Raw genomic sequence first — 26,065 nt, 5'->3', positions numbered from 1 at the left:
TCCAGGACCAGTGAGCATTTTAGCTCTCTGAATCTGCTTCCATCTTTCCTTCTTGCTTCTAACTCTGAGAATCCTCTGGTCCAGGAAGATTGGGCAGGTGAAATAGAGAATCTTACTATTACAAATGATGTTTGCTTCCAAATCTGTTGTCTGTGCTGTGGGGTATTTCTGTTACTAGGAAACTTCTTTTTCTCTCTTTTCTGCTCTCTCACACCCCTCTAAGGCAATGAGCACAAAGTGGACCAGCTGCTTGAGTGTAGAGAAAAGCAAGGGGGAAAGAAGTAACATGGGGGAAATCATGGAAGCTATTCCATACAAGGCAGAAATAGGGTGTGTTATGAGATGAAAAAACATTGTGCTCTGGGGCTTCAAAGTATATTAATAGTGCTCTTTGGTTGCACATGAAAGAAATGAATATTGGTTAACTCGAGTCAGAAAAAATAACGGGTTTATTGAAACCCTTCTGGGTAACTCACTGAGTAGAAAAAAGAGCTTAACAGATGCTTTGAGAATGACAGGAACCAGGCAGCACTGAGGGCTGCAGCAAGAAGAACGCAAGAGCCGTCGAGGGTGCCACAATCAAATGACTCAGTTCCAACCACCTTCTGTCTGGTGTGAGCAAATGCCCAGAAGATCGGCTATGACTGGCTGAGCTCGTTCACACTTGTGGCCAGGGGTTCTCTACCTAGACGCTCCATCGGACCTATAGTGGAGTGAAGTTGTACTCAGGGGAAGGCAAAGGAATGAGAGGATGCGGGATGAACAAAGCAACTGATGTCCTGCTCAAAAGGAATGGGAGAGAAAGTCCCATCCAGAAAGCAGGACAGCTTAGAGGACAGGGCATTTGTGAAGGACTTTGAAGGATGGGAAGGGTTCTGATGAACAGAGATATGAGATGGATAGGAAGGGAATGCATATTCCAAGCAGATAAATTTGGTAGGGTTGAAAATGTTAATTTGGAGTCATATTAAGAAATCTGAGGCTGGGTGTGGTGACTCACGCTTATAATCCCAACACTTTGGGAAGCCGAGGTGGGCAGATCATGAGGTCAGGAGTTCGAGACCAGCTTGGCTAACATGGTGAAACCCCGTCTCTATTAAAAATACAAAAATTAGCTGGGCATGGTGTTGGGTGCCTGTAATCCTAGCTACTCAGGAGGCTGAGGCAGGAGAATCATTTGAACCTGGGAGGCGGGGGTTGCAGTGAGCTGAGATCGTGCCATTGCACTCCAGCCTGGGCGACAGGGCGAGACCTCCCTAAGTTCTTAAAAAAAAAAAAAAAATCTGAGAAGGCTGGGCGTGGTGGCTCATGCCTATAATCCCAGCACTTTGGGAGGCCGAGGCGGGTAGATCACTTGAGGTCAGGAGTTCAAGACCAGCCTGGCCAACATGGTAAAACCCCGTCTCTACTAAAAATACAAAAATTATCTAGGCATGATGGTGGGTGCCTGTAATCCCAGCTACTCAGGAGGCTGGGGTCGAGAATTGCTTGAACCCAGGAGGCAGAGGTTGCAGTGAGCCGAGATTGTGCCACTGCACTCCAGCATGAGCAACAGAGTGAGACTTCATCTCAAAAAAAAAAAAAAAAAAAAAAAAAAAAAAAAAGAAAAAGAAAAAAAGAAATCTGAATGAGGAATTGTTATGGGCCAAATTGTGTCTCTCCACCATTGCCCCACCAAATTCACGTGCTAAAGCTGTAGCTCCCAATTCTGCAGAATGAGACTGCACTGGGAGATGGGGTCTTTAAGGAGATAACTAAGTTAAAATGAGGTCATTGGGGTAGGCTGTAATTCCAGGTGACTGGTGTCTTTCTAAGATGAGGAAATTGGGACACGGACAGATACAGAGGGAAGGCCATGAAAACACACAGGGAAAAGACAGCCATCTGCAAAGCCAAGGATGGAGGCCTCAGAAGAAACCAACCCTGAAGACCCCTTGGTCTCAGCCTCCAGAAATGTGAGAAAATCCATTTCTGTTGTTTAAGTCACCCAGTCTGTGGTACTTTGTTATGGCAGCCCCAGCAAATGAAGACAGGCATCTTTTCTTATTTTGGATGCAATGGATACCCATGGAGACTTTTTAAAAGGGGGGATTAGGTAACTAGACTTACGATTTAGGAAAATGGATCTAACAGTGGTCTCAGGGGTGGGTAGAGTCTGGAGGTGGGAGACCAGTTAGTAGACTACTGCAGAAGTCTTTAGAAAGGTATATGACGCCGTTAGCTTCGATAGTAGCAATGAGGTTGAGAAGAGACTGGGGTTGTGGCAATGATTATAGAAATGGAATTTCAAGACTTGGTTGCAAACTGAATATTGGAGGAAAGGAGAGGAGAGAGTTAAAGATGCTTCGATTTTTATGACCTGTTAACTAGGTGATATGGTTTGGCTGTGTCCTCACCCAAATCTCAACTTGAATTGTATCTCCCAGAATACCCGTGTGCTGTGGGAGGGACCCAGGGGGAGGTAAGTGAAACATGGGGGCCGGTCGTCTTTCCCATGCTATTCTTGTGATAGTGAATAAGTCTCATGAGATCTGATGGTTTTATCAGGGGTTTTTGCTTTTGCTTCTTCCTCATTTTCTCTTGCTGCTGCCATGTAAGAAGTGCGTTTTGTCTCCCACCATGATTCTGAGGCCTCCCCAGCCATGTGGAACTGTAAATCCAATTAAACCTCTTTTTCTTCCCAGTCTTGGGTATGTCTTTATCGGCAGCATGAAAATGGACTAATACACTGGGAGAATGGGGTAATAAAAGAAGGCTCTTTTTTTATTTGTTTTTAATTTTTGAGACAGAGCCCTGCTCTGTCACCTAGGCTGGAGTGCAATGGCACAATCATAGCTCACTGTATCTTCGACCTTCTAGGCTCAAGCAATCCTCCTGCCTCAGCTTCCTGAGTGGCTGGGACTACAGATACACACCACCACACCTGGCTAATTTTTAAATTTTTTGTAGAGACAAGGTCTCACTATGTTGCTCAGATTGGTCTCGAACTCCTGGGGTCAAGTGATCCTCCTGCCTCAGCCTCGCAAAATGCTGGGATTACCAGTGTGAACTACTATGCCTGGCCAAGAGGGCTCTTTTGATGACTGACAAAAATGCAATCAAACTAGCTTATGGACAAATGGAATTGGTTACTGCTCTTTTGATGACTGACAAAAATGCAATCAAACTAGCTTATGGACAAATGGAATTGGTTACTGCTCTAATAGTGAGACCTAGGGTCTTGTGTCGGGCTTTGGATGCTCCTGGTCCTAGGCACTCGAGGGCTCTGGTTTGCTTTTCTTTGGGTGCCGTGCCTTCCCTCTGAAGCTTCCATGTGGCCAGGGAAGACAGCTGCAGCATCTTCACAGTTCATGATCTAAGACGACTCCCTCTCATCTCCATATGCCAAATCCCACTTAGGGCAGGTGCTTACTCCTTAGCCCTATCACTGCGGACAGGAAGATGGGGTACCACTGATGGTGAAGCTTTGGTTCGCGTTCCCTCCATTTAGGCCAGGTAGGAAATTTTGATTGACAGTTTGGTAGATCTCCGGTGAAAATAGAAATGCAGAGCAGACAGAAACAGTTGATATCCACCCCACTGGGTTTGGATTTGGATATTTTATCAGGCTGGTGCAAAGGAAATTTTTTTTTTTTTTTTTTTTTTTTGTGGCCTCGGCTTACTGCAACCTCCACCTCCTGGGTTGAAACAATTCTCTTGGTAATTATTTTAATGACAAAAACTGCAATTACTTTTGCACCAGCCTAATAATTTTGGACATGGCAATATCGAGTAAAGGATGGGGTGCGGGGAAGAAATGGTGAGAGTTCACTGACAATGTGGTTTCGAGCTCAAGAGAGAGAAGTTACCCACAGAGAGGCTGTGACTAAAGCCATGGTAGTGAGTACATTTCCTGAAAAAGAGACTAGCCATGGGAAAGAGGTTTGAGGATGGACTGAACATTAGGGAATTTCTATATTTGGTAAAGAAAAAAGGAAGAAAATACAGGAGTAGTCGGAGAGGGGCAGGCCATCCAGAAAATAGAAACTGATGGAAGCCAGTGAAGGAGAAGGTTTCAAGAAGGATGGAATGTTGATAGCTTTCAGAGGTGAGAACTGAGAAAAGACAGGGGATCATTAGGTACATAGGAGATCACTGGTGACCTCCTCATGGCTTTGGGGGCAAGGGTCAGTGTCATTGAAAATGGTTACTTTTTTTTTTAAAGACAAAAAAATTTTATTGCCATAAATTAATCCAGTAGGTATATCTGAGAAAGCACGCATCAGTTGGTTAGAGCAATAAGCACCTCTACCATGGCGCCCATGTGTTCCCGCAAGCTGCCTTCGCTGCTGCTCCGGATATCTCCATCTCGGTCGTTATCAGCTTCAGATCTTCCTTCCGGATAGTGACTATTGCCAGTTCTTTCTTCCACTCCTGTTTGGCTTTCTGCTCCCGGGACCTTGGACCTTCTGTCTCCAATCACAGACATGGCCGTCTCCAGATTGGAACTCTGATCTCCTTCTCCTCTGCATAGTCGGTGACCCGCTCCAAGTCCGCCGCACCCCTGTCAGTCATGTTTCCGTGGCTTCTCGGGAGGCCGCTCTGGGCCACGGGTCTCAGTCTCTAACTCCAGCTCCACATCCGCCTCGGTCGCCACATCTATTTCACCACGCCGCCGCATAAGCCCCACTTCACGGCGACAAAAAAAAGGTTACATTTTTTTAAAAAACCTACATTTTTAGGGGCATCATCAGCCATAAAGTTTATGGGCAAGGTGAGACATTTGGGTGCAGACTCAGAAAGTTTGAATTTATTGGTACTTTAATAAATAAATGATTGTGAACTCTTTTGTGTATCTGCAGTTGGCTTATGAGGAAACTGAGTCCCAGAGAGGGGCAATGACTTATACAAGTTTTCCATGGGGCCTGGTGGAAGACTAGGACGGTCAACAGCAGCCTGGAGAGCCTGGAGTCTGCGTCAATATGCAACCCTAGCCCTGCACGCTGGGCGTTTGCCTGAGGTTTCCAGTGCACTGGAGGTGCGTACTCGGCTGCCTAAGCGGGTGAGGAGGGTGAAGGGAATTGATGAAGCAAGCAACCACGGCCCTGGAGAGGCCATCCTCATTGAATGGGACCACTGTTACTCAGCTCAGCTGATCACTGCCACATGGGAATGAGGGCCTAGGATTGTCCAGATGTGATTTTCTAAGGGAAGTTGGGAATCTGAAGTTGGGAATGTTTATGCAAACTTCTCCACTCTTTCCATATTGGCAGCTAATTTAAAAACATAAAACCACTGTGTCAGTAAACAGGTTTGTGGGTTGGGCTGCCAATTTATACCCTCAGCTCTATATCTGAGGAATGGGGGTGGGAAAAAAAAAAGGCCACGATGTGGAGAAAAGATAACATAAAGGGGCTCCACCTACAGTTCAATCTGGCCAGAGGCCTGGGTGTCAAAATGGTTCCTGAGGTCCTGAAAATCTGGACATCTCTAGTATGTCAGCACAGAGTGTGTGACTTTTAAAGCCATCAGTGGTCTGGATCTTAGTCTCCTCTTATCTTACACAAATCTGGAAAATTCTTTAGTGATTGCTATTTATTCCTTTTTGTTTTATTTCTTTTATAGTATTATTATTTTCTTTATTCTTTCCTTCTATTTTAAGAACTTTGGTACTTTCCTTTTTGAGTGGAAAATACTATGGATTCTGGATTAAAATAGCACAGGAGAAGTTGAACTGAGGTTTTGTCAGTTTTGCAGATATGGTTATTGCTATGACATCTCATTCATTCAAGTCTTTATTTTTGCCTATGTACAAGACAATGTGTTATAACTTGCAAGGTGTAGGAAATAAGTAAGAACAACCTGTACCCATATTCTTGAGGCATATAATTAGGAGCTGGAGAAAAAGGACCAACATAAATAGATATAATCATTCATTTCTGCAGCTTCCTGACCATGATGTCTACCATGTGCACATTCACGAAGTTACGGTTTAGTGAAGAGAAAGACATATATACAGATAATTTTGGTGTTATTCATGTGCTGTAATAAAATGACCAAGAAACTTGGAGGAGCAGAAGAGAAAGCACCTCATTCTGCTTGCATGAGCTGAACACTTTAGGGAGGCTTCACAGAGGAGGTGTTGTTTAAGATAAGTCTTTAGGATGACTAGGGATTTGCACAGAGATGAAGGGTGGCCAGCGTTTCTAGGAAGAAGGTGCAGCACCTACAAACTCAGAAGCATAAAGGAACATCACACATTCAGGGTGTGATGGATGAGAAACCAATGTGGGAAGTTCCTCAGGAGAGCTACAAGCCAAGCACTATGCGATTCTCATTTACATTCCAGTCCTGCTGTTCCATGTGAAATGAGTCAGGGCAGGTGGATGTCTTAGGCACACCAGACATTCAGGTGCCGGGGCATCTGCCTTATGTCCTTTACCCCTGAGTATTTTATTGGTCTTCTACTGGAAAGAAACCCTCCATGTCATCCAGGCTTGGGGAAAGTACAGGAGCATCTACAGATTCCTTCCAAGTGTGTATTTCACTTCCCATATTTAAAGCCAGGAGATGGCCGGGTGCAGTGGCTCGCGCCTGTAATTCCAGCATATTGGGAGGCCAAAGCAGTTGGATCGCTTGAGCCCAGAAGTTTGAGACCAGCCTGGGCAAGATGGTGACACCTCGTCTCTACAAAAAATACAAAAATGAACAGAGTGTGCTGATGTGTGCTTATAGTCCCAGCTACTTGGGAGGCTGAGGTGGGAGGATCACTTCAGCTCAGGAGGTCAAGGCTGCAGTGAGCTGTGATTGCACCACTACATTCCAGCCTGGATGACAGAGTGAGGCCCTGTCTTAAAAAAAAAAATTACAAATAAAGCCAGGAGACCAGATATTTTTACATGAGCACTACTTGCTACCATAATCCACAGAAAAAGTATCTCATATTAGTATGGAGTTAGTGATTCTTTTCCATTAGATGGTAGGTTATGTTTCAAATAGGAATTTCACCCAGGTGCTGTGGCTTATGCCTGTAATCCCAACACTTTGGGAGGCTGAGGCGGATGGATCACCTGAGGTCAGGGGTTTGAGATCAGCCTGGCCAACATGGTGAAACCCAGTCTTGTCTAAAAATACAAATATTTGCTGGGTGTGGTGGTGGGTGCCTGTAGTCCCAGCTACTCAGGAGGCTGAGGCAGGAAAATCACTGGAAACGGTGGCGGCGGCGGTGGGGGGTGGTGTGTGGAGGTTGCAGTGAGCCGAGGTCACACCACTGCACTCCAGCCTGGGCGAAAGAGGAATTTAATGGAGAGATCTATTATCAACTTACATTGAATTTTGTCATCCCTGTGACTATTTATTGAGTAGTTACAATACACATAACTAGCTATATGAGTTTGATTTTAAAGAAAAGATAATGCTTTTTACATTTGATTCCTAGAAATCAGTATTGCTGCCTTAATTCATAATGAAAAAGAAAAATACCAATCAAAGGAAAGGTATATTTGCTTTTTTAGCAGAGCTGTGAAGGACAGTAATAGCCCAAGGGTAGAGTCTGGGCTCATACCCTGAGGCATCTGAGGTGGGGCCTGGGGCCTCCCACGAGTGAATACCACACGCCTGAGGCCAGACCACACTCTTTTGCTTCATTTACACGTGTTAGTTCTCATGAACTATATCATAAATATATGTGGGTTTTCAGCCAATTTTTGGTAAGACAGTTTGTGTTTCAGGGCATTTTATCTACAGAATTTGATTTAAACATTATCAGATATTTGCACATTTAGAACAATTATATACAATACTAAGTAAATTGTAAAATACATTGAATTAACTCACTATCTTAGTTTAGAAATACACTTGAACTGTTATGAATGTGAGTAGTCAGCTGCCAATGATAGGATAACTAACTCCTTGTATTTGTTTTGTTTTTTTTTTTTGAGACGGAGTCTTTCTCTGTCCCCCAGGCTGGAGTGCGGTGGCGCGATCTCGGCTCACCGCAACCTCCACCTCCTGGGTTCACGCCATTCTCCTGCCTCAGCCTCCCGAGTAGCTGGGACCACAGGCGCCCGCCAACACGCCCGGCTAATTTTTTTGTATTTTTTAGTAGAGACGGGGTTTCACCGTGTTAGCCAGGATGGTCTCGATCTCCTGACCTTGTGATCCACCCGCCTCGGCCTCCCAAAGTGCTGGGATTACAGGCTTGAGCCACCGCGCCCGGCCTGTTTGTGTATTTGTAAAAGACAAACAGAGCAGCCTGAAATAAAATGGTGAGATGGAAGTGTCTGATCTTCTGATGTCCCACCCTTCGTTATCCTCATTATCTCTCTCCACACCTCTGTTAATTCCAGTTAAAAATCCTCATGCATGACATTCTAACCTTTTTTCCTTCTTATGTACTGTATTAGTCAGTTCTTGCATTGCTATAAAGAAATATCTGAGACTGGGTAATTTATAAGAAAAGAGGTTTCATTGGCTCATGGTTCTGCAGACTGTACAGGAAGCATAGTGGCTTCTGGGGAGGCCCCAGGAAACTTACGATCATGGCAGAAGGTGAAGGGGAAGCAGACACATCTTACGTGGCAGATGCAGGAGCAATAGAGAAAAAGGGGGCTAGGCACGGTGGCTCACGTCTGTAATCCCAGCACTTTGGGAGGCTGAGGGAGGCAGATCACTTGAAGTCAGGAGTTCGAGACCAGCCTGGCCAACATGGTGAAACCCCATCTATACTGAAAATACAAAAATTAATTAGCCAGGCATGGTGGTGCATGCCTGTAATCCCAGCTACTTGGGAGGCTGAGGCACAAGAATTGCTTGACCCCAGGAGGCAGAGGCTGCAGTGAGCCAAGATTGCGCCACTGCACTCCAGCCTGGGCAACAGAGTGAGACTCTGTCTCGAAAAAAAAAAAAAAAGAGAGAGAGAGAGAGAGAAAAGGGGGAGGTGCCACATGCTTTTAAACAACCAGATCTTGTGAGAACTTTATCACAAGAACAGCACTAAGGGAATGGTGCTAAGCCATTCATGAGAAACTGCCCCCATGATCCAATCACCTCCCACCAGGCCCCACCTTCAACATTGGGGATTACAATTCAACATGAGATTTGGGTGGGAACACAGATCCAAACCATATCATGTACTACGTTCTTTAGTAAGTTTTTCCTTAACATTTTAAAATAAAAAATTTTAAACATACAGAAAAGTGGACAGAATTTTATAAGGACTGCCCATATACCCGCCACTTGGACTATAGAACTAACATTTTAATATACATGCCTGATTTATCCCATATCTTCTATCTCTCCATCCATCAATCCATCTTATTTTTTGGATGCATTTCAAAGCAAGTAGCTTCAGCTCTAAACACTTGAACACGCATATCATTAACTAGAGTTTAGTTTTTTTGGTGGTTTTTTTTTTCTGAGATAAAATTTATACACAATGAAATACACGGATTTTAAGTATATTTTCCCATGAGTTTTTTTTTTTTTTTTTTTTTTTTTTTTTTTTTTTTGAGACGGAGTCTCGCTCTGTCGCCCAGGCTGGAGTGCAGTGGCGCAGTCTCGGCTCACTGCAAGCTCCGCCTCCCGGGTTCACGCCATTCTCCTGCCTCAGCCTCTCCGAGTAGCTGGGACTACAAGCGCCCGCCACCACGCCCGGCTAATTTTTTGTATTTTTAGTAGAGACGGGGTTTCACTGTGGTCTCGATCTCCTGACCTCGTGATCCGCCCGCCTCGGCCTCCCAAAGTGCTGGGATTACAAGCGTGAGCCACCGCGCCCGGCCTTTCCCATGAGTTTTGACAAATGTATTCATGTGTATAACCCAAACCCATATCAAGATACAGGACACTGTCATCACACCAGAAAGTTCTCCTCATGCCTCTTCCAAGTTAATCCCTATCAGCATCACCATCCTCCACCTACCCCAGACAATTACTGTTCTCTGATTGTTTTCCACTACAAATTACTTTCATCTGCTCTAGAACTTTGCATAATTAGAACCATAGAGTATGTACTCTTTGGGGTCTGATTTTCTTTGCTCAGCATAATGTCTGTGGGATTCAACCATGTTCATGGGTATATTGGTAGTATTTCTGGCCAGCATTCCATGGTATGGATGTGTTATAATTTGTTCATTTTCCTTTTAATGGACATTTGGTCAGTTTACAGTTTTTAAATATTATATATGAAGTTCCTATGGACCTAACTATACAAATATTTTGGTATATTGTTTTCATTTCTCTGGGGTAAATACCTAAGGAGTGGAATCCACAGCATTCTTTTAAATAGTTTAGCAGAGGCTTATTAGAAGGTGGCATCATGCCTCTACCTCTCCATCCATCTTGTTTTTCTCCTTTTCTCTTATTCTATTTTCTTCTTCCTATTACTCTTTTCTTTTTCTTTTTCTTTTTTTTTTTGAGACAGAGTCTTGCTCTGTCACCCAGGCTGGAGTGCAGTGGTCCAGTCTCAGCTCACTGTAACTTCTGCCTCCTGGGTTCAAGCAATTCTCTGCCTCAGCCTCCCGAGTAGCTGAGATTATAGGCTCCCGCCACCACGCCCGGCTAATTTTTTTTTTTTTTTGTATTTTTAGTAGAGATGGGCTTTCACCATATTGGCCAGGCTGGTCTTGAACTCCTGACCTCGTGATCCACCTGCCTTGGCCTCCCAAAGTGCTGGGATTACAGGCGTGAGCCACCACACCTGGCCCCCTCTTCTTTTTTCTATAAGCCACTCATGTTCTTCCCTCTTGTGTCTCCTGACAGGGTATAATGTTTCATTACTATTTTCTCACTGTCCTAAAAATTCTTCCAAAGTGAGGAGCGTCTCTGCCCGGCCACCCCGTCTAGGAAGTGAGGAGCGCCTCTGCCCGGCCGCCCCGTCTGGGAGGTCTACCACGGAGGCCAGAAGCAATGTGGGGGCTGGACGTGGTGGCTCATGCCTGTGGTCCCAGCACTCTGGGGGGCCGAGGCGGGTTGATCACTTTAGGCTAGGAGTTCGAGACCAGTCTGGCCAACATGGCGAAACATGAAAAATATAACAGACAAACCAACCAACCAACTGAGTGACAACAAAACAGGTCTACCCTGGAGTCATACTCTAATTTTTTCTATTTTCCTCCCTTTCTGATCCTTTATCCCACTTTCTTTTTCTTCCTCTTCCTTCTCCTTCTTCTTTGTCAGAGGATTGAGTTATTATCACTGATCCATATAAAGTCCCTCTCTCATTTATTTTAATTCCCACCCCCCATTTCTATTCCCCGACTTCCCATGTGCAACCTTCCTAATATGTTTGATACGCATCTTTTTGTTTGTATGTATTTTTAGAAAATGTTTATTGTTTTGTGTGCAAAAAAAAAATTAATAAAAAATAAAAATAAAAATTCTTCCAGAGAGAGGCAGTGCGATGTTGACGAAAACGCCTTGACTGTTGGGCTACTTTCAAGATAAGCCTCTGCCGCTTTGTAGCAGGGTGAGTTATGTTACTTCTCTGGGCTTCAGGCTCCTTAATGGTTTGTTCATTCAAGAGGTTGCAGGAGATAACTCTGGAGTTCCCCTTTCAGCTCCATCATTCTGTAAATCTATGACCTCTTTTTCTAAGACACAAATCTGGCAGAGAGAGACAGGATAGGAGGAAAGAAAGATGATGAAGATGTGAGGGTAGAGATGGAAAAGACAAAAAAGAAAAACAAACAACTTTCTTCCTGCGACTTGGCCAAACAGTGACATGGTCTCTGGGGCCAGGCCAGTCCCCTCCCAAGGTCATCTTTCTTTCCTCACTCCTGGCTTCATGGTTAGGCACCCCAACTGGCCTTGCCTTGTCCTCTGCTGCTGTGTACCCCCTATCTTCTCTGTTCCCCCAATTAATATATATTAGTTTCATGCTCTAGATATGCCTTTGAGCCTCCCAAGAGAGCACTATAAACCAATTTATGCCAATGAACCAATAAGGAAACCAAGAGAGGTCCCTTCTTGCCAAGGTAAATATATTCAATTTAATAAGGGCTTTGTAGATACAATGCACTCATTTTCATTGTATAACCTAGAGGAAGGACACTAATGTTAGGAAGTTTATGTCCAAGAAGTGAAGAAACACCATGGCAGGCTATATGAGGAGTCTCTTAAGTGCACGAGCTGGTGCGTTTGAGATCTTCTTCATATGATACAGGTACCGAGACTATGATACCTGAATTTTATTGCATTAAGTCTCAATTTAAAAATTTTATTCTGCTGCTCGCCAAAACCTCCTCATACTTATTGGAACGCATATGCCAATTTTGGCTCAGAAAACGTGGTCTCTGTGCATATTGATGGATATCATTTTCAGCACATGTGCTCTCTTGATACCTTGGGTATATCCTACCTTACAGTAATTAGCATAGATGTCATTTCAAAAAGGAAAAGTTTCATCCCGGACTTAGGGAAAGGTTAAATGAGGAGAGAAACTACTAAAGAAAGAGGAAGAGAAATATTAAAAAAAAGAGAGAAGTAGTGTAGAGTGAAAAGGAGTGGGAAAAGATGGGCCAATGATGAACTGAAGGTGAAGAAAAAATTGAGAAGTGTGCAATGAAAATATAAAACCCTTAAAAGACACGATTTTATGCTAAAAAAAATTCATTCAAAATTTTGTCCCAAGCCAGAAGTAAGAGTAAACTGTAAACTTTGAGACATAGCACCCCCTGGCATACCTAATTGCAACCTCATTATGTGTCTTCACATCTCTAGTGTATTTTGTTTTCTTTTTGTTTGTTTTTGTTTTTGAGATGGAGTCTCACTCTGTCGCCCAGGCTAGAGTGCAATGGCATGATCTCGCCTCACTGCAACCTCTGCCTCCCGGGTTCAAACAATTCTCCTGCCTCAGCCTCCTAAGTAGCTGGGATTATAGGCACGTGCCACCACGCCCGGCTAATTTTGGTATTTTTAGTAGAGATGGGGTTTTGCCATGTTGGCCAGGCTGGTCTCAAAATCCTGACCTCAAGTAATCCACCTGCCTCAGCCTCCCAAAGTGCTGGGATTGCAGGCGTGAGCCACCGCGCCCGGCCTCTAATGTATTTTGATATACTCAAAATATACTCATATTTAACAACAAACACGAATTAATTATAGTTCAGAAGGAACAGAGTTAGGCTTTCAATTCAAGTTGTAATAAATCATAATAGTGATTATTTTTCTGTTTCTAATATATCAATTAAGCTCATTGGATTCCAGCTAATTAAGTTACAAAGATAAGGGACTCATACCCTAAGGATGGAATGAGCTCTAGCTTTTAAATAATTATCCCTCTGAGGTCGAGGCTCTTCAGTTTCTTATGTTATGCCAGTAGATTGAGTTCACAGTCATTTGTAGGAAAAGCAAAAGGCATTTAGAGAGTTCTAAGACTGTCCTCATCAGACACTGGGTATGAGCACTGTGACTTTGAGACTCAGGGCTGTGCACCTGTGGGAGCTGGACCACACACACGCTTCGAAAAGAATTCCAGCCACAGCTGAGAGCTATGCTATCTCCCTTATCACTGTCATCTAAAACCCTCTTCCAGTGAGGGAGGAGGACAGTAAACTCCAGGTATATTTAGGAGCCAATTGATGTTTAACCCCTAAGAAGAAAGGCTTTGGAAGACAGAGCAAGCAAACAGAGATTCTAACTTTACAAACTGCAGAAGTTACCAAGTTTAAGATAAGGAGAAAGATCAAATAAATGAGGTCAGGGTCAAAATCCCTCAGAGCCAGGATTTGGGTATGGGGAGATGAAAGGGCAGACAGGGCAGAACATCTTGTTTTGAGGACCCAAACCAGCAAGGCTGGTGAACGAGGGTGGAGGGTGTGCACCTGCAGAGGTGGATTGACGGAATCTTCAAAAGCTGGATACATCTGCCCGTGTGGCCTTTCAAGTCAAACTTGGGTACAGAGATAACCACTTCCCCCACTCTACTCCACCACAACTAATTAACAACTAATTATCCCACTTCCTTGTTAACCCTGAGAATGTCTACCCAGAAATCTATTTGAAGCGTTGGTTTTTTTTTTTTTTTTTTGACGGAGTTTTGTTCTTGTTGCCCAGGCTGGAGTGCAATGGCGTGATCTTGGCTCACCACAACTTCTACCTCCTGGGTTCAAGCAATTCTTCTGCTTCAGCCTCCCGAGTAGGTGGGATTACAGGCGTGTGCCGCCAAGCCTGGCTAATTTTTTGTATTTTTAATAGAGATGGGGTTTCTCCATGTTGGTCAGGCTGGTCTCGAACTCCTGACCTCAGGTGATCCACCCGCCTTGGCCTCCCGAAGTGCTGGGATTACAGGCGTGAGCCACCGTGCCCAGCCAGGATACGCTCAGGCTGGGAATCTGTATTTTTAATGATTAATCTCAGGTGATTCTTAAGCGTACTCAAGCTTGAGAATTTGCTGTCAGAATGGCCCCTGAGGTTTTCCGAGGGTCTAATAGGCTGAGTCTGACTTGGCAGGTCCTATTTTGACGTGGACTTGGACTTTACTTTCACTCACTTCTAGTTTGTTCCTCAGACTGAGGACCTACCGTGAAACCAGATTATGAGAGTTAGGCGGTAGATTAGACTCTAAATTCCTTGGTGATCAAGATAAGCAGTTAGATTTTGGTACAGAATTCTCATTGTCCTGGAGGAAAAGACAAACTAACTATACCAGCGTCTTAGGAGAAGCAAAGCAGGTCCCCAACCCCTAACTCTAAAAGAGTTTTCTTCCTGACAGATGCGTCAAACACGTCCTCAAGAACATTCCCGTAGCAAGTGCAGTCCTGGATGGTTAGTGAGGTAAACGATAATTTGCAAAGGCTACAGTTTTAAAAATTAGTCAGACCTGGGCAGGTGCAGTGGCTCACGCCTGTAATCCCAGCACTTTGGGAGGCCGAGGTGGGCGGATCACGAGGTCAGGAGTTTGAGACCAGCCTGGCCAACATGGCGAAACCCCATCTCTACTACAAATACAAAAATTAGCCAGGTGTGGTGGCAGGAGCCTGTAATCCCAGCTACTTGAGAGGCTGAGGCAGAAGAATTGCTTCAACCTGGGAGGTGGAGATTGCAGTGAGCCGAGATCATGCCATTGCACTCCAGCCTGGGTGACAGAGCAAGACTACGTATCAGAAAAAAAAAAAAAAATTAGTCAGACCTGAGTCTGAATCCCAATGTAAATTGCTTTTACTACTTGGGTAATCTCCAGCAAGTTATCCTTCCGCAACCCATATCAATCATTATTGAAAAAATTATGTCAGTAATACATTGTCATCATAAATGGTTCTAGAAATATATGACTATAGGATGAAATATAAACCTCTCCTCCTTCCACTCTTACCTTCCCCTGCTTCCCCCATGCCTCCTCCCTTTGCCTGAGGTAACCACTGTTAACAGTTGAGCTACATCCTTTCCAGCTTTTAGAGCATGTTTTTGTTTGCATGTATACATTATCATGAAAGTTGCTTCTTTTGCTGAACAGTATATCTTGGAGGTAAGTATGGATGTATCTCATTCCTTTTTAATATGGCTTAATATCCCATAATGTGGATATATTTTAATTTATTTAACCATATCCTCTTATGATGACTCAGATTTGTCACCCTTTCATCCTTCCTTCTTTCCTATTCCTTTGCTAATACAGGGTTTTGCTTTCTTGCCCAAGCTGGAGTACAGTGGCGCCACCCTAGCTCACTGCAGCCTTGAATTCCTGGGCTCAAGCAATCCTTCGGCCTCAGCCTCCCAGGTAGGTGAGGGTAGCTCAGGTGTGAGCCACTGTACCCAGCAGTAAACATTTCTTTAGGATACATTCTAAAGAATGAATTGGGTCAGAGGATATGCATGTTTTAAATTTGGATTGATACTGCCTAGCTGCCCTTTCAAATAGCTTTTTAAATTTATATTTGGGCAAGTTATTTAATTTCTGTGACCCTTTGTTTCCTCAAGTATACAAATTCAATGTAGTCAAACCTACTGCATGGGATTGGTGAGATGATTAAATGAGAAAAAGAGTGTAACAACACTGCTTGGAATGTGGGTGGTTCTTTTTTTTTTTTTTTTGAGATGGAGTTTTGCTCTTGTTGCCCAGGCTGTAGTGCAGTGGCACGATCTCGGCTCACTGCAACCTCCACCTCCTGGGTTCAAGCGAGTCTCCTGCCTCAGTCCCCCAAGTAGTTGAGATTACAAGCTCCCGGCACCATGTCCAGCTAATTTTTTGTATTTTTAGTAAAGACAGGGTTTCGCCATGTTGGCCAGGTTGGTCTCGAACTCCCGACCTCATGGGATCCACCCGCCTCGGCCTCCCAAAGTGCTGGGGATAACAGGCGTGAGCCACCATGCCCAGCCAGAATGTGGGTGGTTCTTATCATCCTTACGCCTTAGAATCAGATAGAAGTAATCTGTTTTCCTATAACCTTTAGTCTGTTTGGGGAGATTGAGGAAGGTCACAACTCTCCTTGTGGGATGTCTTCATACTAGGTACATTTCAGAGGCTAAACATTTTTGGAGGTTACTAAACAAAATGATCCAACACATAGAAGGTAGCCAAAAAGATGGTGGTGTGAATTTTATTGTTAGGCTAGGGGCTCACTTCACAAGCCTGTGTAAGGGTCACCTGACTCTCTTGGCAAATACAATTTAACTTCCTATTGGCTAATGAATAGGGCCCGGGCATTTTTGCAACAAAAGTCAGATGTCAATATGTAATAAATTGATACAGTAAAAATTATTTTTGTCTAATAATAATGCCAATTATTTCTGTTCATTAGAGAAAAAACCCTAAAGATTATAGCTTATTGCTCTGTAGAACACTGATGAGTTTTAGTATTTAATAATTTTATTCTAGCTTTCTTCTCTTTAATGGGAAATATGTACATTCGTTTCTTGTATCTGCCTTTGAATCATTTTGTCATTCTGTTTGTTCCCTCATTAGCGAGCTAAAAATAACCTTGACATATGCTCTTATGTATATGTGTTGTTTTAACATTTTGAAAATTCTGCTTTTAACGGCACTCAAGATCAGAGCATGCTACTGCTTTCACTCCCTGCAGATGGTCATATTTTTGAGGCCTTCATTCATTTAACTGTCTTTTTTGTGTTATCTCTAAATTCTCCATGGCTCTGGACAGTAATTAAACATAAAGGAGAGAAGTTCTCCCGCCGGCTGTCCTGTGTCACTCCTTCAGTTCTCAGCTTAGATTTCCTCTCCTTTGGAAGCTTTAATTGTCCCTCTCTCTTAACACCCCATGATTTCCCCCTTGCAATGTACTTATTACACTGTATTGAAATCGCTTCTTTTCTCTTTCTCTGTGAATTTCTTGAGAGCACAGACTACGTTCTGCTTAACTTTTTATCCCCAGCTTTCAGCACAGTGCCTGGCTGTAAGTACTCAATAAATATATTTTGAATGAATACATTATGGTCTAACTGTAACATCAGTCTTATTTTGTGTGTTCAAGGGTGCTAAATAATAGTCACATATAATTTATTGTTCTAACAATAGCAATGGCAATCTTTAGCTTGTGTGCTCCTTGTAGACCTTCCTTTTGGGGATTGTAGTGGTGGTGCATTTTTGCACAACCAAGTCCTCATCTTATATTAGTTGTTCTGGTCCCTTCCATAATATTTTCAGAATACTGCTCCTTTAAGACCAGTGAAAGTCTGCTGGCGGAGGAAGAGGTCCTGCCACTGAACAAAGTGTGTAGATTTAGCTACACCCATTTGATGTGCTTCTTAGTCTCGTTTAACTTGCCTATTCATATATCCCCGTCTCATTTGTTCTTAGATTTGTCACAAAGGCTCTGGTTTTTGGCTTGTCCTGGTTTGAACTGGGTGTATCTGGCTCTTCACTCATTTGCTGACCTCAGACCATCCTTAAATCTGCTTTTCTACTTTGTACCAGGCTTTGGCATCTCCAAGTACCTGACCTCAGCTCAACCTGACTTGGGTTTTCTTCTCCTCCCTGACATTGACAACCCAGCCCTCCTAGGCACAGAGAGATGGAGCTGAGTGTGGTTTTCCTGAAATAAAGCTTGCATTATGAGAGGGAATAAACAGGTATAGTGTTTTAGAAGGCAGCGTTTTAACTTCATGTAGGCATTGTTTTCATGACAATTTTCTTTTGTTTCTCCTTTTGTTATGAAATACGCATTTCGCCAATATTAAATGGAATATTCCAGAAGAAAAAAATAGTAAGTAAAATCTTGCTTGCCTCTCAGTAAAATAAAGCTCCATTTTTAGGTTTTTTTTCCAACTTCCTGTACAAAAAAGGGAAAACTTTAGCTTTTGGGGGAAATTTGGAGCTAGCCTGTTGGTACTGTTGAGCTTGGTGTATCTATAACTATATATTATTTTCATATATTATTCCACAATATCTTAAATACTTTATGAAGATATTTTCATAAATTCCAGCAATCCTGGCTTTAGATAATTGATGGCCATTTTTAAACAATTAAAGCTAATTTCTAGCTTTTTATGAGTTTGGTATTAAGCACAGTAGTGTCTTAGAAAGTCTCCAGGGAATGCATTTTGCAAAATAAAAATCAGCTAATGACCCAGGAAAGCCTCTTCATGCTTGTTTACAACTTTTTAAAGTGGCTCTTTTCAAACGTCAGGGTTTTATTTTTCAGTCACTAGATGAAAAATTATAGAAACCGTCACATCCAGTCAATTGGTTGCTATAATTCCAAAAGATTTAGACAAAGTGAAGAAAGCTTACCTACTGGAGGGCATGTAATGTCACCGGCATGTGACGAGATGTGCATACTTGTGGTGGACCAGGTGCTTGATGTGAGAAGTGCTGGCAACGAGGAGTCAGCCTGGCCCAAATAACCACAAAAAAGAACAGATTTCAGACAGGCCGTTTTACAGTTTCTCACTTGTTCTTTTGCCAACTTCCAGCCACTTCTTTCTCTAACACTGATCAAACAAAACAAACGATCATTCTGGAAATGTTCTGAAAATATAGGTCATTTGTTTCTTTTTGTTATCTTTAATCTGCTGTGTATCGACTTACCTTTCCACACTGATCCACTCAATTTACGTTTAAATAAAGTTTTCAAATTAACGGCATACTAAAAAAAAAAGCTAATTAGGGGGATGAAGGCTGTTAAAAATGTGTTGTCTTTTCTTCATTGCGATAAAGATTGAGGTGACCAGCATTTTTTTTTTTTTGAAACGGAGACTCACTTTGTCATCCAGGCTGGACTGCAGTGGTGCGATCTCGGCTCACTGCAACCTCTGCCTCCCAGGTTCAAGTGATTCTCCTGCCTCAGCTTCCTGAGTAGCTGGGATTACAGGCTGCGTACCACCAAGCCCGGCTAATATTTGTATTTTTTTGGTAGAGACAGGGTTTCACTGTGTTGGCCAGGCTGGGGGGTGATCAGCTTTTACAAACAGCCTGTAAAGTGTTTTTCATTGTAGCCACAGCCAGTTCTGATATTTTCCTGAAACCACTCAATATGTAGCACACCTGCCATACATTTTCAACGTGATTTTTATTAGAAAATCCTGATTCACATTCACTAGCTAAAAAAGAATCTGGAGCAAGTGTTTCAGTCTTCTTTCTTATTGATTTATTTCTCTCTCACGTGGCTGTATTTTCACGGCGGCACCATCTGTCAATTAAGCAACAGCTCTGCATAAGCAGCAAAACCGGAGGGTGTGCTTTGCCACAGGGGCGAGCTTGTTTGTTGAGGGACACCGGCTTTTGGAGAATTAGCTTCTCATTCAGCCCTAAGGCTTTGGTGGGGAATGCATTTTAAAACTCTGCAGACCCAGATGGAGAGCCGGAGTTACAAAATGACAGTGTTTTGAGGATTCACTCTCAGAATCTTTCTCTTGGGTATTTCTAACAATTTATTTCCTTTATTATTTCAAAAATAGAGTTTTCTTCTAGTCAATAATAATGTGTAATGCACTTAAAATATTTGTTAAGAGGGTAGAGCTCATGTTAACTGTTCTTACCACAATAAAATATTTTAATAAAACGTTTTTTATTAAGTTATTTTAAAATTTACTTTATCAAATATTGAATATACTCAGAATATCCTCTAATAAACAATATTGGAATAGATAACCTTATCCCTGATCATTTCACACTTATGCGTGAATATTCATAAAATAAATTGCTAGTAGTGGGACTGCTGGAACAAATGTACATGCATTATAATTTTGATAGACACTACTAAATTGCCACAGGCGTTTGACCAATTTACACTTCCACCAACAATGTGTGAGAGGGTCTGTTTTTTGATGGCCTTAGAGACAGGATATGTTACCAAGCTCTTAGATTTTTGCCAATTTGATAGGTGAAAGTGATGTTTCAGTGTAGTTTAATTGGCATTCATATTTTATGAGTAAGGCTGAATATCTTTTTTTTTTTTTTGGAACGGAGTCTCACTCTGTCACCCAGGCTGGAGTGCAGTGATGTGACCTCGGCTCACTGCAGCCTCCGCCTCCCAGGTTCAAGCAATTCTCCTGCCTCAGCCTCCTGAGTAGCTGGGATTATAGTCACCCGCTGCCATGGCCGGCTAATTTTTGTATGTTTAGTAGAAACAGGGTTTCACCATGTTGGCTAGGATGGTCTTGATCTCCTAACCTCATGATCCACTTGCCTCAGCCTCCCAAAGTGCTGGGATTACAGGTGTGGGCCACTGCGTCCGGCCGAGGTTGAATATCTTTTATATGTTTTAGAGCTGTTTGTATTTTGTTTTTTGTAAACCATTCATTCCTACCTATACTTTGCCAACTTTTTTATTGGGTTGTTGATTTTTAAAAAATCATTTTGTATCTGCTCATTGTGTGTTAGTGAGCTTAACCCCTGGCCTGGGAAATAGAAAATGTACTCCATTCCTACGCCCCTGACAAGATAGAGGAGAAAATGAAAGAAGTTTCTCCTACTATGCTCTCACAACACAGATCACTTCTGACACCAGATGTGAAGACTGATTTGAGTAATAATAAAACTCAGGTCTTGCACACAGCTGGCTCTGTGTGAATTACTCCTTCTCTATTGTAATTCCCCTGTCTTGAGAAATTGGCTCTGTTTAGGCAGTGGGCAAGGTGAACCTGTTGGGTGGTTACACAGGAACCTCCATGTGTTTGGCCATCTGGAAGCTCTATCAACCTGTCCTTTTTTTAAAAAAAATTTTAAATTCTTTTTAAAAAAATATTTTACTTTTACTTTCTCTTCTTTTGGGATTTTACAGAAACTTCATTACATAGGCATGATTGATTAAGTCATTGGCCACTAGTGACCTCTTAGGAGGTGGGGGGCTGGGGCTGGAAAGTCTGAACAACGGGAGGAGGATAAAAATGCCAGGTGTCGTGGCACATGATGTCACAAAAGATGTACACAGAACCAGATGTGAGATAAAGGTCAGGGAGTTTCAGAACCAAATTTGTGAATGCCGGATTTGTTCTAATGCTGATGTTACAAACATACATGATAGCTTAAGTGAGCTCTGCAGGGCTGGACAATCTGTGAATGCCACATTTAACAAGACTGGAGAGAGACTGGGTGCACATAACTCAAGGAGGTGCTGAGGGTTGGTCAGACCCTAACAACTGGGTGAATGTCATGGTCAGTGCTTTAATATCAGGAATATGTGCATAGTTCAAGGAAGTGGTTGAAATCAAGCAGGCAGAAATCTGAAAGTTAATCAAGAGAGGCAGCAGGTTGAAGGTCAGATAACAGTCAGGAGCCAGGGACTTTCCAGGAACTAAATAAAGGGCAAGGCCAGATGAGGCAAGGCAGTAAGTCAGCAGGAAGGTGAGTGAACAGCTAGCAGACTGGACCACACAACAGAGGTGAGAAGCAGACAAGGAGACTGGGCAACGCCCAGCTGAACGCTAAATTGACTCTTAGTCATCCCAGCCAGGAAGCCTCTACTGACAGTTCTTACTAGAGCAGAAGCTAACTATTGTGGCAGTGGGGTTTCACGGGAGACAGCAAAAAGATGAAGTGCTTGTACTTGAGTCAAAGGGGCAGCTGGAAGGGCGGATGCTGATCACAGCCCATGCACCAAGGGGCCTTCTCTCTCCTGGCACGCGCAGTTTCTGCTTCTTTAAGGGGGATCCTAGGGCTGAGTTTGGTTTTGTTCCTGGGTGCCACTGATGGCTCCAAGGAATGTCTCCCTCTCCTTGAGAGGTGTCAAGAATCTTCATCTGGGGAAATAGTGCCCCAAGCTGATTTGGTTTGAAAAAGAATATGGACAGAGTCTTGGATTACTCATTTACTAAGTTTTTATTTTGAAAAATTTCAAACCTAGAGAAAAGCTTCAAGAATGGTAGAACAAACTTCTATAGAACCGTCAACAGATACTTAACCAAAAATATGTCCTATTTGTCCAAACCTCTTGCCAGATTTTAATATCAGAGGAACTGGAGAATCCCGAAATCTAGGACTCACGGAAATCATTAATGGCAGATTCTGAGAAACAGAAGCTTTTGCTGGATTCAGAGGATAGAATAGGAGCTGCTTCTTTTTTTTTTTTTTTTCTCCTCACTCTGTCGCCCAGGCTGGAGTGCAGTGGCGTGATCTAGGCTCACTGCAACCTCCGCCCTCCGAGTTCAAGCAATTCTCCTGCCTCAGCCTCCTGAGTAGCTGGGATTACGGGCTCCTGCCACCATGCCTGGCTAATTTTTTGTATTTTTAGTAGAGACGGGGTTTCACCATCTTGGCCAGGCTGGTCTTGAACTCCTGACCTTGTGATCCACCCGCCTCAGCCTCCCAAAGTGCTGGGATTACAGGCATGAGCCACTGTGCCCGGCCAGGAGCTGCTTCTTATATTGCAGGATGTAGGTTTCCAGGATGCTGGGGATCCAGGAAGGGCTTCAGGAAAACAGGTGCATGTGTTTCCTGAGGCTTTAGGAGATGGAATGGACAGGTGTTCTCAAGTTCATGATATAGAAGTAGACTTTACAGACATCCAGGGGCCAGGGGCCCCAGAAGGGATGAGTCTTTTTCTTTTTCTTTCTTTTTTCTGTCTCTTTGAATTTACTTATTCTGTGTATTTTATATAAATGGAATCATACAATGTGTGACCTTTTGTGACAGGCTTCCTTTACTCAGCATACTGTTTTTGAGTTTCATGTGCACTAGACCATGTACCACTACCTCATTCCTTTTCATGACCAAATAATATTCCATCCTATGGGTATGCCACATTTTGTTCATCATTCATCAGCTGATGGACATTTGGGTTGTTTCCACATCTGGCTGTAGTGAATAATGCTGCTATGAACATGCATGTACAAGTATTTGTTTAAATTCCTGCTTTCAATTCTTTTGAGTTTATACCCACAAGTGGAATTGCTAGGTCATGTGATAATTCTATGTATTTACTTCTTATTATTTTTTGACATGGAGTCCTGCTCTGTCACCCAGGCTGGAGTGCAGGGGCATGATCTCAGCTCACTGAAACCTCTGCCTCCCAGGTTCAAGTGATTCTCCTGCCCCAGCCTCCCGAGTAGCTGGGATTATAGGTATGCACCACCATGACTGGCTAATTTTTGTATTTTTAGTAGAGACAGGGTTTCACCATGTTGGTCAGGCCGGTGTCGAACTCCTGACCTCCAGTGATCTGCCTGCCTCAGCCTCCCAAAGTGCTGAGATTACAGGCATGAGCCACCGCACCTGGCCCTTCCATACATTTTCTGTGTGCATAAAATATCTATCACCCTTCCCTGTTGTACGGAACTTGGAGCAGTGGTGTTCCCTGCTGTGCAATCTACTTCTTTTGAGTACAGTTTAATCTGTGGGCGGTCTGCAGCTAGAAGGAGCGGGCCCCAAGCAGCAAGGATGGTGTATTGCTGGTGCTGTGTCAGTTTCTTCTCCCTTCTCTCTCTCACCTGTGTGTTGGTCTGGGCGTGATGGCGCTCGCCCTGCTGTCTGTACAGCCCTGTCCTCAACACCAGCTCAAGGGCCTCTCCATGTTGCCCTCTGGCTCTGAGGCAGCCAGTTCAGGAATACGTCTTTATGCTGTGGAATGCCAGGACCCCAAAAGCACTCTGTTCATCTATAAGTCCCCAAACACAGTGCCCTTTTGGACATACTTTGTAGTTGAAGAGCTACCAACTAAGTTAGAGAGGTCATTTATGGTTAGAAAAGCTATCTTTCCCCAAGAATCTCCAGGATTTCACCAACACATCTAGTGGCTTGTTCACTCTTTGAGGACAGGTCTGTGTTTTATTCACATCTCCTGGACAGTACTTTGAACGTAACGGATGATCAGCCCATGTCTGTTGAATGACGACAATGATTTTTTTTTTTCTTTTTTGAGACAGAGTCTTGCTCTGTCACCCAGGCTGGAGTGCAGTGGCACGATCTTGGCTCACTGCAACCTCCGCCTCCCAGGTTCAAGCAATTCTCCTGCCTCAGTCTCCTGAGTAGCTAGGATTACAGGCATGCACCACCACACCTGGCTAATTTTTGTATTTTTAATAGAGATGGGGTTTTACCATGTTGGCCAGGCTGGTCTTGAACTCCTGACCTTAGGTGATTTGCCCACCTTGGCTTCCCAAAGTGCTGGGATTACAGGTGTGAGCCACCGCGCCCGGCCAATGATCTCATTTTAACTCCCTTCTTCCAAATAAGGTCACATTCACAGGTACAGGGATTAGGACTTCAACATAGCTTTTTGGGGGACGCAAATCAACCTGTAACACCCTAAAGGCTCTTTAAGGTCTAGAGAGCTCTGTCTCCCCTGAGGGGGCTGACCAGTTATCCCTGGGACCAAGAGATGAAAGGCCACCGGGCCTCAGTTCCCTAGAACAGGGCTGGGCACTATGGTCACCTGGACCAAGCCCATGGGCCTGTCCTCTCTTAGTTGTTCTTTCACAGCGATGGTCCTGCTGGCCCTCACCTTTCTGGCTCACTCCTCTCTGGCCCTCCCTGGCAGCCCTCAGGAAACTCTCTAGGCCCAAGACTTGGGGTTGGCCTAGCCAGGGCAGACCAGCAAGCACACCAGAGTGGGTCATCGTTCCAGAACACACTTCAAGCACAATGGCTTTTTAATATCTAAAACCTCGAGTCTGAGTTCCTCTGCTGACCTCAAGGCACCTGCTCTTTCACCTTTCCCCACTGCTCCTCCCCGTGCCAGCCGCTTCTGGTCTCATCAGGGCCTCTCCCTCTGGGTTCGAAGAGATTAGGGTCCATCTTGCCTTATTTGTTAAATACTCGTCTCTCTGTCCTTCTGGCTTTGCAAATCGTACCTATCGTACAAAGCCCAGTTCTAGACCCCTCCTTTTAAAGCAGACTTTCTTTTTGAGCGGAGTTTGCAGGTTCACAGCAAAATTGAGCAGCAAGTACCTTCCTCATGTGCTCAAGCTTCGTTGTAAACACTGACCATCCTGTCAGACATGCCTCCTTACCCAACATATGATTTTCATTTGTTTAAACGGGACATTAAAAAAACATAAAAGGCTGGGCATTGTGGCTCACGCCTGTAATCCCAGCACTTTGAGGGGCTGAGGCGGGTGGATCACCTGAGGTCAGAAGTTCGAGACTAGCCTGGCCAACATGGTGAAACCCCGTCTCCACTAAAAATACAAAAATTAGCTGGATGTGGTGGCAGGCACCTGTAATCTCAGCTACTCGGGAGGCTGAGGCAGGAGAATCGCTTGAACCCGAGAGGCAGAGGTTGCAGGGAGCCGAGATCACACCATTGCACTCCAGATTGGGCGACAAGAGTGAAACTCCGTCTAGAAAAAAACCCAGAAAACATAAAAGAATTGAGAAGAATGAAATCCACACAATGAGATAAGTTTCATCGCAAGTTTTACTGAATGCATGTTTTACTTAGACATACCAGATATTACAAATAATATCATAAATGACAGTGTGTTTCAGTTGTAAACTCTGGAGTCTCATCATCGGGAGCACACAGCAGACAATAGTCAGGGAAACATCTCTATCCAGGTCCTCTGGGGATCTTCCTCTCCCTTTAGAATCTGGTGGTTTGTCACTCCATGGTCCTCTCCTGGGCCCCACACCAGTGCACAAATGCCACACAGAATCCTGCAGGTACACGTGGAACTTGGGCTCATGATCAAAGAGAATTCTCAGCCTGTCTGCTGGTGTTCAAAGTTCAGACTTCAGATTACCAAGTTTGCATCAACT

General features: G+C 43.7%; 1 pseudogene; it reads right to left on the bottom strand.

Annotated features, from left to right (window-relative positions):
- Window positions 1-4,228: 4,228 nt before the first annotated feature.
- On the bottom strand, window positions 4,229-4,674 carry LOC129485169 (huntingtin-interacting protein K-like; annotated as a pseudogene).
- Between the last annotated feature and the right edge of the window lie 21,391 nt (window positions 4,675-26,065).

Source organism: Symphalangus syndactylus, chromosome 6, assembly GCF_028878055.3.
Source record: "Symphalangus syndactylus isolate Jambi chromosome 6, NHGRI_mSymSyn1-v2.1_pri, whole genome shotgun sequence".
In the NCBI taxonomy this organism is placed as follows: Eukaryota; Metazoa; Chordata; class Mammalia; order Primates; family Hylobatidae; genus Symphalangus; species Symphalangus syndactylus.
Note: the sequence above shows the minus strand (reverse complement) of the source record. Positions and strands in the feature narration are given on the sequence as shown.